Source organism: Mesocricetus auratus, unplaced genomic scaffold (assembly GCF_017639785.1).
Source record: "Mesocricetus auratus isolate SY011 unplaced genomic scaffold, BCM_Maur_2.0 Super-Scaffold_4256, whole genome shotgun sequence".
Classification (NCBI taxonomy): domain Eukaryota; kingdom Metazoa; phylum Chordata; class Mammalia; order Rodentia; family Cricetidae; genus Mesocricetus; species Mesocricetus auratus.
The window spans coordinates 120,713,082-120,726,107 of NW_024429182.1; positions in this window are offsets into that span (position 1 = coordinate 120,713,082).

A 13,026-nucleotide genomic window follows, 5' to 3' on the forward strand; every position below is an offset into this window, starting at 1 on the left:
CTAAATTCAAGCAAGGCAAATGCACGCTATCCTAGAGGATCGCAGAGAAGAAGAAAAGGAAGAAAGGATGAGAACGGTCAGGAGGGGTGGGGGGAGAAAGTCCCTGAGTCAGTCATCTTCTGTGACCAGACAAGGCCTCGAGTGGAGGAACTGGGATATCAACCCAGCCCCGAAACCCTTAAACTATAGTTTGTCCTGCCTGCAAAGTGTTCTGCAGAATGGTCATCAAAGAGACCAGAGGAACTTCATCCAGCAACCGAAGGGAGCAGGCACAGAGTCAAACATTAGATGGAACTTGAAAAGCCCAGAGGAGGAGGGGCAGGAAGGGTTGGAAGAACCAGAAGCATCAGGAACACCAAGAGAGCACGGCCCACAGAATCAGTTGACTGGGACTAATGGGAGCTCGCAGGTATCAGGGAACCTGTAGGGGTGTGACCCAGGTCCTCTGCATATATGTTATGGCGGAGTAGCTTGGTGTTCTTGTAGGATTCCTAACATAGGGAGTGAGGGTGGTCACTGACTCTTTTGCCTGCTTGTGGGACCCTTTTCCTCCTACTGGGTTGTGTGGTCCAACCTTGATGTGATTTGCCTAGTCTTATTGTCGCATATTATTCTGTGTTTCGTGGCTGTCACTGGGAGGCCTGCTCTTTTATGAGCTGTGATGGAGGGGACATGTATCTGGGGGAGAGGAAAGATGGGAAGGAGAAGCTGGGGGGAGGGGAGGGAGAGAAAACAGCGGTCAGGTTGTAATATATGAGAGAATAGTAGTAGTAGTAGTAGTAGTAGTAGTAGTAGTAGTAGTAGTAGTAGTAGTAGTGGGAGGAGGAGGAGGAGGAGGAGGAGAAGAAAGACTTATATCCTAGATAAAATTATTGTCCAGTTTAAGACAAGAAACAGAGCTAAAGAGATGACTCAGTCAGTAAAGGGTTCACATGAAAGCACAAGGAACCAAGTTTGATTCCCAGCACCCACATAAAAGCCAGACCCAATGGTGTGCACCCTTAATCCAAGAGCTGCGAAGGAAGAGACATAGGGATACTTGGAACTTGCTAATCTTTCAGTTTAGCAAAACCAGTCACTCCACTTTCATCGAGAGACCCTGTTTCAAAATATAAGCTGGAAAGCAATAAAGGAAGACACTTGACATAGACCTCTGGCCTCAACAAACAAGCATGCATACATTCACATGCACCCAAGGGTACATACTTACATGCACACATGGACATGCAATACATGAACAAATAACTGAAGGTAGAGCCATGGTTATATTCAGCATAATTGTGATTTCTTGACACCCCCCCTCATTCAACTCTTTTGCATCAAACAAGGTAGCAATGTATTTTTTAGTAGAAAGCAAACAAATAAAAAACCTCTAACCCTTATGCTTAATGCTCCTCTCTGAAAACAAGACCTGCTTGCCCCAGCACTCAACCTATGGACGGGCAGATGGTCCAGGCTGCCACTAGAAAAAAGCAAACACTCCCAGGCTTGGTCCAGGTGGCTGCATAGGTCACTGCTCCACAGAGGTGAGCTAGTGACTGCCAGTGGCTCAGATGTCATATACAAGTGAAATGGCTAGCTCAGCCTGTGACTCGGGTTCTGTGGCTCAGCTCGGGTAGGGTTACAAGTTTCTTGTGATGCCTGTCAACTTCTGGTAAGCACAAATATCCACTCATTTGCCTTTCCAGGAGTTCAAGGCTATACCTGGTAGGCAGGGTCAGACAGAGACAGAGCTGTGAAGCCAAGAGAGGAATTCTGTGAACCCCTGAGTTACCCTTCTGAGAACAATGGGGAATTTTGCAAATAAAATAGAGGATCCATGGGTTCCATCGTCTGCTTCAGGGACCTGAAAGTCTGTGTAGCTCCCAGATTCATTAGGCGGATAGTCCTGATATGTAGCCTCCAAAGGCCTTGAGAAAAACACACAAGTTAGTTATAATTAAGATCATTTTATCGTGGGGCTAAGGAGACAAGTCATGGGTGAAGTGTTTGCTGTGCAAGCACAGGACCTGGGTTTGATCCCTAGCATCCATGTGAAAAAGTCAGTTGTGTGGCATATGCTTCTAGAGGCATCCCTGGGCTAGTGAGAGACCTAAGGAAGTAAACCTAAGGCTGTCCTGTCTATCCATCCATCCATCCATCCATCCATCACACCATACACACACACACACACACACACACACACACACCCCATACATGCACCCACACATGCACACACACACCATACATACACCCCTACACACACACACACCATACATACACCCCTACACACACACACACACACCATATATGCACCCACCCACGCACATATACACACACACTCACACACACACACACACACACACACACACACACACACACACTGGGTGGTGCCTTGGCCAAAATGATAACTCCTTCACAAAGCATCCTACATACTTCTGGAACCAAGCAACCTGAGACCTGATAAACCATGTTCACCCAAGCAACACCAGAGCCTAACTCTGGACTTGGATTTCCAGAGATACTTAAGAAATGGCATTAGATAGAAGAGGAGGGAAGGAGAAAAGACTTACTTTGTATAGTTAGTTGGTTTTCTTGGTTATCAGAGATAAGGGTAAAAGTAAAGCAACCAGTGTGCAGCAAATATATCTGGCATGTTTCCAATCACTTCATTTCATTGTAAGTACTTTTATTTCCATATATATACATATATGTATATATGTGTGTATACATATATAATATGCAATATATATACATATATATATATATGAAAAACTGAGGCTTAGAGCCATTAAATAACTTTCCCACAGCTATAGAACTATTAAGGCTCAGAACTGGAAATTCTAACCTCTGGCCCATCTGATTAAACCCTGTAGTGTTTTCTCTTACAAATTGTCTTCTTAGGCTCATAAAATATTTGGATCGAAACGGACCTTAGCAATAATCTTATCTGAACTGTTTGAGGCCAAAGAGGTTAAGTCACTTGCTTCAGGTCACCTAGTTGGTGCATAGTAGAGCCAGGAATCCATTTCTTCCAACCTCTGGCATTATCCTCAGCCTCTCCAAAGAGCTGTAACCAAGTGTGACATTATCCTATCAAATAATCTCATTAGGAAACAGTGCAGGTGTTTTGGAAATAAAGTTACCACTCTCTGACTTTCATAAATGGAACCAGGAAGTAAATAGGTCATTAGCCTCCTCACATTCCCAGAAAGAAGTCCTGGGGGCAGCAGGAACTCTCTAGAAGTTTTGTTGAGCCATCAAAACTCGCCCAAATAGACACAAGGAGTCAGTGAGGCCAGAAATAGGAAAAATTGTTCGTCAGATGGCTCCCATATGCGGATCTTCACACCTCAGTAACCTTCGTGCCCATGGACATCTTGCCATCATCTTCTGAGGACTGCTCTCTGTCAGCATTTTCAAGAAGGCTAAGCAGACACTCCGAGAAGACCAAGTATGCTCTTAGCTGATGACAGTACTTGAACTGCAAGCAGACTTCACGGGCAGCCCCCGAGCTTGATGCAGAAGAGGTTGTTTGGTTCATGTTCATCTCCTGGGTGGAGTCTGCTTCTATTTTCTCTGTCTTGGTCCCTGTTACTCTATTCCTCTTGGTGTCCTCTCTCCTATAACTTCCCATTGCCCATACTCTACTCTTATTATCTCCAGAGTGGCTTAGATTCTTTATACTGGGGGTAGGGGAGGAACAGTTTAATCCCCTCACTGTGACATTTTTGTGGTTTTCTTTGGGACACTCTAATTTGTACAGTTTCTGGCCTCCCATGCTTCATCACACATGGCCATCTTTTCCGGTGACTGCCTCCCACAGACAGTCTCATTTCTCTAATAAATCTGTAACTGCTTAGAGGCAGGAGCCAAGGGGAGTGCTTCTTGTTTGCTCTCTGTAGAGGTTCACAGAAGCACCATGAGACAGAGGGTATCTGGAGAACATCTGCGAATGAATGTGCTGGCAGCTTTCAGGTAGGACCCACCTTGACTGTAATGTGATCACCCTGGAAGAAGAGGGGAGCAAGGCTTGAGGAAGAAGAGGCCATTCCAGAATCCAACCACGGAAGATGCCAGACTCGGCCCCACAAAGACTGCACGTACTCTAATGTTGACACTGCTCAGGCCATGTCCGGGCCATGGAGACAAAGAATGAAGAAGGATTAAGTCAGCTACCATCCGGTGATGCATGGAGAGTGATGGAGTAGCAGATTAGGCCCAGAACCAATGGATTAAAAGGTATCTCTGAAGCTGTGTGTGTTGAAAACTGGTTCAAGGATTAGCTTTGAATCATAACCCAACCTGCCTGTCAATTCCCACTTCATGTGACAAGCTGTGCTCAGAGAAACCCGATTCTTTGCGGAGATAGCTTTATGTGAAGGGAAACAATGCAAGGGGTGGAGCTGTCCCCAACCTTCCTCCTGGCTCATCTTGTCATTTGCACTGATTGCCCAGAAGGCTGTTTAGCAATACACCGCCCCCCCGCTCTGCTGAGCTAGAAAGTGTGTGTCATGGAGCCACAGGACCTTGTCCTGGCTTTGCCTCTACTAGACTCATAATCTTAACTAAATTACTTCCTGTTTTTTGGTTTCCTTCATGACACTTGGTTTCCCTGTGTGCAGAATGAAGACAGTAATGCCCACACCCAAAGGTTGGTATGAAAATTCAATGAGTTCACATACGCAAAGTCTTTTGAATGGTTCCTAACATGTACATGCAGATTCTTTTTTTTCCTCTCCCTTTCTTGGCCTAGTTTTAGTTAAATACGCCACACATAGCTAAACACATCCTTTGAGGCAGTCGCCTTTAGGAGTAAATTAAATTTCCTAAGCAAAGCTTTTCCTAAGACACAAGTGAGTTTTGCTCTTACAATTTGTCTCACCTTTATAATGAGAGAGAAATTAATTTAGCTTAAAATCATTTCATTCTGCAAATGACTGCCGTTCATGTTAATGACTTATGCACTGTGGTAGGCATGTAAATAAATTCTACTCCTCAGCCCTGGTGAGTTCCAGTCTCGTCAGGAAGCAGGCACAATGCAACATAGCTCAGATGCAAAGTATGCCAGGAGCCTTAGTAGATACAAAGTATCATGGGTACCACAAAAGAAAAGAGGATGCTGGCTAATGGACCTCATCCCAAGTAAGCGATGCAAGCCTACTCCTTCTAAGTCGAGTTAAAGGGGGCTTGCCATGAAAACACTGAAGCGTCTCACAAGCACCAACGACAAGAGGAGAACCCCATGTACTTCCTCACTCAACACACAGTTATTGTGGGCTAATGTCTGTCCAGCACTGGGGTTGAAACTATGAGCCATGTGGACAAAACTCTGGGCCTAATTAGAGTTACTACTGTGGCAAAAGAAACAGAGAAAAAACAACATGAGTCAGAGATTCATTCAGTTACAAGAGAATGGGTCCAAAAGGAAGGGAAGGGCTTGGAAGGATGAGTAACAATTAGTAAAATGATGATTTTGAACACAATTGTGACTTTTAAAAGCCCAGAATGTAGCCGGGCCTTTAATCCTAGCACTCAGTAAGCAGAGGCAGGCTGATCTCTGTGAGTTCGAGGCCAGCCTGGACTACAGAGTGAGTTCCAGGATAGCCTCCAAAACAATTCAGAGAAACCCTGTCTCGAAAAACACCAAACAAACAAAAAAGCACAGAATGTAATGGTGAAATAGTCCCCAAGTAGGCAAGGGTTAGTCTTTTAGTCTTAGGACAGTGGTTCTCAACCTGTAGGTCGTGACCCCTTTGGAAGGCAAACGACCCTTCTACAGGAGTTGCATGTAATATATCCTGCGAATCAGATATTTGCATCATGATTCATAAAAGTAGCAACATTACAGTTATGGAGTAGCAATGAAAATAGTGTTATGGTTTGGGGTCATCACAAGAGGAACTGCATTAAAGGGTGGCAGCATTAGGAATACTGAGAGCCACTGCCTCAGAGAAAAGTATACAGGGAGAAGAACCTGGCCCTGCAAAGAAATAGACCAGGTTAGCTTTGAGAACAGCCAGGGACCATGGTGACCCAGAGCAGAGAGCATGGAGAGACCACTGGAACCAAGGTCAGAGGCAAAGGGAGACCAGATGACACGGCCTTCACAGCAAGGGAAGGACTCTGACGTACTGTGAGGGAACTGTCATCACTGGGTTTTGGGCAGGCTTTCTGAGTCACATGTGGAACCTGAAAAGAGAACCGAATTAAGGATGCTCCATTCTCATCAATCCTAAATATCCAACTGGTTTTTCATCATTCCACTTAGCTGTCAGGTTGGCAGGTCCAACCTACCATGGACAAACAATGGTTTTGAATTTTCACCCCCAAACTGGATCTCCCCACAGGCATCGCCATCTCAGGAAACTCCACTCCTCATCCAGTTGCTCAGATAAAACTGTCATTCTCTCACACTTACAAGTAGTTCAAACCCGCCAGCAAATCATTCTCCTCCATCAAAGAGACACAAAGTCCAGTTGTTTCCTGCTCAGTTCACTGCCACCACCTTCATTCAAACTGCCATTGGCTGCTACCCTGAAGAGCCTTGCTACCTGCTGCTGCTCCATGTACTTTTCCCTCCACATAATAATTCAAGGGTCCCTGTTAAGCTCAAACAAAACCATGTTCTTTTGATGGTTCCCTGTCATAGAGTAAAAACCCGAGGCTCTTACATACAGTCTTCTCTATGATCTAACGCCAGTGCTTCCAAGTGGACCAGACCCCCAAGTAACACTTAGTCGCCACTTGTCACATGGAAACAGGTGGACAGACAGACAGATAAATGAATGGAACTGGGAACTTGAGAATGACTAGGAATCAAAATACATTCTTGCTCCCTTCCCCCACCCCACCCCCAGAGTACCAAACTCAGCTACCCAAATTTGTTTCTCTCAAAAAAATAATAATAAGTTACCATCAAACTCATGAGCCAGCTATTTGTGTCTGGGTAGAAGAAAATAATCATGCAGGGCTTCTGAGCGGAGTGGGGCAAGGACGAGATAGGAAGGAGCCCTGTTGTGCAAGCAATACTTGTAAAGACCGGGCATACAATTCAATAGGAGGCTGGGAGACATCTCCGCAGCCAAAGAGCTTGCAGCACAAGCACGAGAACCAGAGTTCAGATGGCCTCAAAGCCACATACATGCAAGGTAGCCACCTGCCTGCATTTGAGCCTAGCAAGCTGGCTAAAACGGCTAGCCAAACGAAGTAGATGTGGGTTTGATTAAAACACTCTGCCTCTTTGAAGGAGAGTGATAATACTTGACTTCAACCTTGGGCCTCCAAATGCATTCACATACACAACCCCCTACACAGATGGACCCACACACCTGCAAACATGCACATAAGTAAATGCATATCACACATGTGCGTGTGGAGATGGAAAAATAAATAAGCAAATAAAATAGGACAGATGAACAGAAAACCCTGAAATAAAGAGGTTTAAAAAAATTCAGAGGAGGAGATTTAGAGAAGGGGCAAGCACTGTAGAACTGGATAGTAACCTAGGGTGAACAAGCTAAGTGGGTAAAAACCCAGAAGCAGATGCATACAAGACTCAAGGCAATCTTCCTGCCCCAGCCTCCCACAATGCACCTCCGTGCCCAGCTTGGCCAAGTGTACTCGTGCTTAATGAGCCTGGAGAAATTCTTGTCCTATGATAAGCACAGACCCGCCTTATACACTCAATCCTGCCAAAATGCAGAAAAATGGTAATGACGAGTCTTAATTAGACACCTGGTGAGTCCATTTCGGCTTGGATAGCAAAGGTTTCAGTCCTACTTCTTCCCGTTGGCAGCTCAGAAATCTGGGGTAGTCCTCAATTTGTTTTTGCCTTGACACCGTATTTAAATTTTACCTACACAAGGGGTCGTGCCACTACTTAAGAATGTTCATCCATCACATCAGGAATTTTGCACAGGAATTTTGACTTAGGGACAATATGAGGGTTGACATCACGCTCAAGGATAAGACACACCAGGGTACAGCACTGAAGGTGTCTTATAGGCTAGCTACCAATGGGTAAACAACTTTTAGTCACTCTCTGCTATATTATCACAAGACTGTAACCCTGAACAGGACAGGTGGCATGTCTACACTTTCCCTTTCATCTAATATCAGCTTCATTTGTTCACAAATCTGGTTTGCCAATTATTGCAAATGTGCAATCTTATTAATATCTAAGCTAATGAAGTATGGATGCAAAAGATTTCACTTTTCACTATTGTGGAAACTAAGTTAAGTACCTAGGAAAGTCACCACAGAGACAATAAACCTTAAAGACTGCTTTTGCTTTCCAAACACCTATAGTCAAAGAACATAGATGAGGGCTTGTGAGTTGGCTCAGCAGGTAAAGGAGCTTGCGGCCAAGACTGGCAATCTGAATTCTATCCCAAGGACCCACATGGTGGAAGGAAAGAGTCAACTCTAGCAAGTTGTGCTTTGACCTTCATGCACGTGTGCACACGTGCACACACACATATACACATATTCACACACACATATTTACACACATATATTCACACACACATTCAGACTCACAATCACACACATTCACACACACATATTCACACATTCACATACACAAATTCACACACATATTCACACACATATATTCACACAGACACATTCACACGCATTCACACAAACACATTCACACACACATACAAACACAAATAGAAAATAAACCACCTATACAGAGTCTAAACTCCAAATGCTTTGGAAATCACTTAAACTTTGACTTAACTTAAAAGAAACTAAGCCTAGAAGTTATGGATGATTCATGATGAGCAGATTTATGAAAGGAAAAAATTGGAGAAGGGGAGATTGACCCTTCAGTAAAGTGCTAAACATGTAGACATGAAGATGTGAATCTGAGTATGGTGGCATATGGTCAAAACCCCAGCTCTGAGGAGGCAGAGGCAGGAAGATTGCCAGAGCTCATGGACAGCCACTCTAGCCCAACTGGTGAGCTCCGACTTCAGTGAGAGACCTTATCTCAACACAAATAATGAGTAATAATAATGATGATGATAATAATGATGGGGATGATAATGTAGAGGGCAATTAAAGAAGACACATGAGGTCAACTCTGTCCCCTACACATATGTCCATACACAGGCGTACATGTATGAACATATCACATTTCAGGCATACACATATGAACATATCACAAACACACAAATAGAAACAAAGTGTAACTGGCCAGAGGGCCCACACTCACATAAAAAGCTATATAAAAATGTGGTACAAGAACATATATTTGAGTCAAATGAAAAAAATCCAGGAATATGTTATTTTGCCACAGTTCTTTAAATGAATCCCAATCACTCCATCTTTGAAGATGAGTCTCCCAGACTTTGGTTCAAGATCACATGAGAATACTACGTAAGGAAGGATTTCCAAACAATAAAAGGCAGCTGGCAGCTGCTATCTTCTTCTGCTTCTAGTTTGTGGTACCGAATGCAATCTTTTGAGCCTTGCTGTGATCCATAAGTTGTCCTAAGTGTATTTAGCACCACCAAGTCCACCCTTCTGGGTGTCACTTTCTCCAGTCCTCTGCTGGAGGAATTAATTAAGGGATTGCTGACAGCTGCTATCAGTGAGAGAGTCTTACACAGCAGAAGTCCATTTCTCACTGTGTTGGGTCATAACCCAGCACAACACTGTCTTTCATGCGATGATTTTGAAGTCTAAATTGTTCCAGGCCATCAGTGTCTTCCCCAGATGAGAAAAGAGAAAGCAGCTTCCAAAATGAAGGCAGACACACATCACTTCTGCACTTTGTCATTGGTTCTGATGTGGGTATACCTTGGTGCAAGGGGCATCTCAGCCTTAGAGAGCCACTTTCAATGATAGTTAATCAATGGGGTTGGGGAGAGGTCTCCTCAGTGCTATGCAAAAGGAGGGGACTTGGCAAGGTTTCCAGGCACAGACTAATATCTGAATGAATAACCCTCAAGCATCAGGCTGGTGGATACCAATGGAAAAAAACTCACTCCATATCATATAACAGTGCAGAAAGCTGAACTGATCCTTCAACCAACACAAGAAACAATGTCCGGTTCAATAGTGACCATTTTGATACACTGACTCTGCTTGCTTGGTTGCTGAAGGGGAGCTAGGAATTTAACCAAGGCCTTCAGTGCACACTAACCATGTGTTCTACCACTTAGCTATACCCCTAGCCTTTGACTCGTTTCTTACATGTTGGTTTGTTATGCACAAAACTTAGATAGGTAAAGGAAGTGTGTTTCATTTCATGCATCCATCCATGATCTAATTTTCTCCTCAGTCTTCATGCACTTGCTAATGAGTTTTGAGCAAGAACTAAATTCTAGCAGTACCCTCCATACTTGCTGAAACCCCTGGGTCTTCGTCACATTCTGCACATGTCCCTGGTCTCAGCATTCTCCCAGGAAGCTTTGTTGGCCCTTTACCATAATGGGATCCAAAGATCTACGATAGGTACCACCAGTGCAATTGTTTTCTGAAACAATCACTCCTCAAGGAAGGTGTGGCAATTGCTAAGATCCATCTATAGCACATGACCAATCTTGGGCAGCTTAAGAAACTCAAGCTACACTAGACTGGAAAGCTTATTTTGCAGGATCAAGCAGGAGAAGATAAGGGGAATGTCCTGTCTGACCAGACACCAAAACAGGAAGTACAGCAAATTCCCCCCGATTCTTAGAACCCTATAGAAACATATCCCCCACTGGAATCACACACACACACACACACACACACACACACACACACACACACACACACCTCACTGTGGCAACAGAAACTTTAGTTCAAAGCCTAGTGATTCCTACTATTTCTTTCTTTTCCCAATGCTATTCACTAGAAGATTCATTGACCACCTTTCCACAGCTGTCTAGGACCCCACTTAGGTTTAAGTCCCTGAAGCTATTGCTGGCCCTAGCTTGTTAACTCTGCCAGGAAAGTATTTTCCTCTGTTCTTAATAGAACAGGATCTAATATAACAATCAAAGCTGAACAAGTTCTTCGTTGTTCTAGAGGTTACCTGTGCCCCTCTGAGGCACTAAAACTCATCGCTTACAAGTTTGAATGTCCTCATGCAGCAAGGTTTTCAGGTTGTGGACATCCATACAAAATGACTTCAAATAAGCTATCCATAAAGGGAAGGGAAGGGAACAGCTGATTTGTTGGAGGGACTGCAATAGGAAAGGGACTAAACTGAGAAATGATAGGATCTGACAAAGCTAAAAGCCAAGAGAAGGAAACTGGACTTGACTATGCAGATAACATAAGACTGGAGTTTTTGATGGATAGTCTCCATTGCCAACTGGATGGTTTAGAGTCACCTGGGAGACATGCCCCTGGTGTGTCTGTTACAGTGTTTCCAGGAAGGTTTATCTGAGGAAGAGAGACCTCCCTGAGCATGAGCAGTGCCATTCCATAGGCTGTGGTTCTGGACTGAGAAAAAGGAGAAATTGAACTGAACGCCAGCATTTATTTCATCTCTGCATCCTGACTATAGACACAATATAACCAGCCACCTCATTCTCCTGCCACCATGCCTTCTCTGCCATGATGGACTATACACTCAAGCTGTGAAACAAAACATTTCTCCTTTCCTGGGGCTGATTTTGTCAACATTTTGTCACAGCAACAAGACCAGTAACTAATACAGAGGTGAGCACACCTGAGACCGATTATCATTTCTTCTACTTAATAGGCAGGAAAAATCACTTGTGAGTCACTCAGCTTTAGTCTATGGGTAATTATGATTGCTTTCCTTACAGATTTGATATAAGAATCAAATTCACATACTGGAATCCTTTGTAGCTCCAAAAAATATGGGGAAATACTTTATGTACTTTGGAATCATCTTCAAAATACATTGCTTAAAATGGGAAAAAGTGAGAGACAGTTCACTGTATATGTTAGTTTCTAGTTCTAGCATGAGAGTCATGAGAGTTGGTAGCTGATCCCCAAACATTTATTTCTTTGTTTATTGAGGCTAAAAGTCAGCAGATTAAGTCTCTCTACTGCCTTTCTCCTTGACTTGAAAATGGCCGGCTTTTCCAGGTATCCTGTTGTCACCCAGATGTCCAGGCCATCTGTATCATACTCTCTTCTTGAATGGATACCAGTCATATTACACAAGAGCCACCATTTACAGCAAACCCTGAGGTCTTGGGGTGCTAGAAGAGTCTTCTCCCCCACAAAAATTCATAGACTGAAACCCTGACCTCCGAGTCAGTAAGTAGTATTAGATGGTAGGTTCTTGGAAAGTGATTAGGTCACAAGTGTAGATGCCTCAAAGTTGAGTTAGTGCCCATGCCATGTGTGTATGTTTATATGTGTGTAAATGAATGTGTGTAAATGTGTAAGGATGAATGTGCACATGATGTCACACTAGGTTGTCATTCCTCGGGAATATTGTTCAGCTTACCTATTTAAAAGAAGGTCTCTCTCTGACCCAGACATCACCAAGTAGGATGGTATTGGCTAAGCAGGGAGCTCCAAGGACCTGCCTATTTTTGCCTTCCCACCATGCCTAACTTTTCAGATGGATTGAACTCAGGTCTCTATGCTCACAAGGCAAGCACTTTACCAACTAAGCCCTCTCCCCAGCTCACAGCCTTTTTAAAAGTAGCCTAGGAAGCTTCTCTCCCCTCCTGTCACATAACAACACAGGAAGAGGCTAGAGAACCAGAAGTGGCCCTCAACCAGCCATCAAATCTGCCATGGCCTTGATCTTAGGCTCTCTGGACCCTAGACTTTTGAGAAATAAATTTATGTTGTTTAGGATACACCATCCACGGCATTTTGTCACAGCAGAATCTTTGAAGCAGAAGGCTGCCTTTTGTGTTGGGATATCTGAAGAAATTATATAAACAAACCTAATCAGAACCTTCCATCTCCAAGTTTGAAAGTCCTATCCTCTCCCACTAAGCCAATGCTAAGCCTTCCATGCATCTACTGATAGAACGGTTTCCTATAGCATTCTCTCATGCTGTATGGGAAATCTTTTCTCCTGTTCATGCTTGTCAGTTAATGCACACGTCCTCG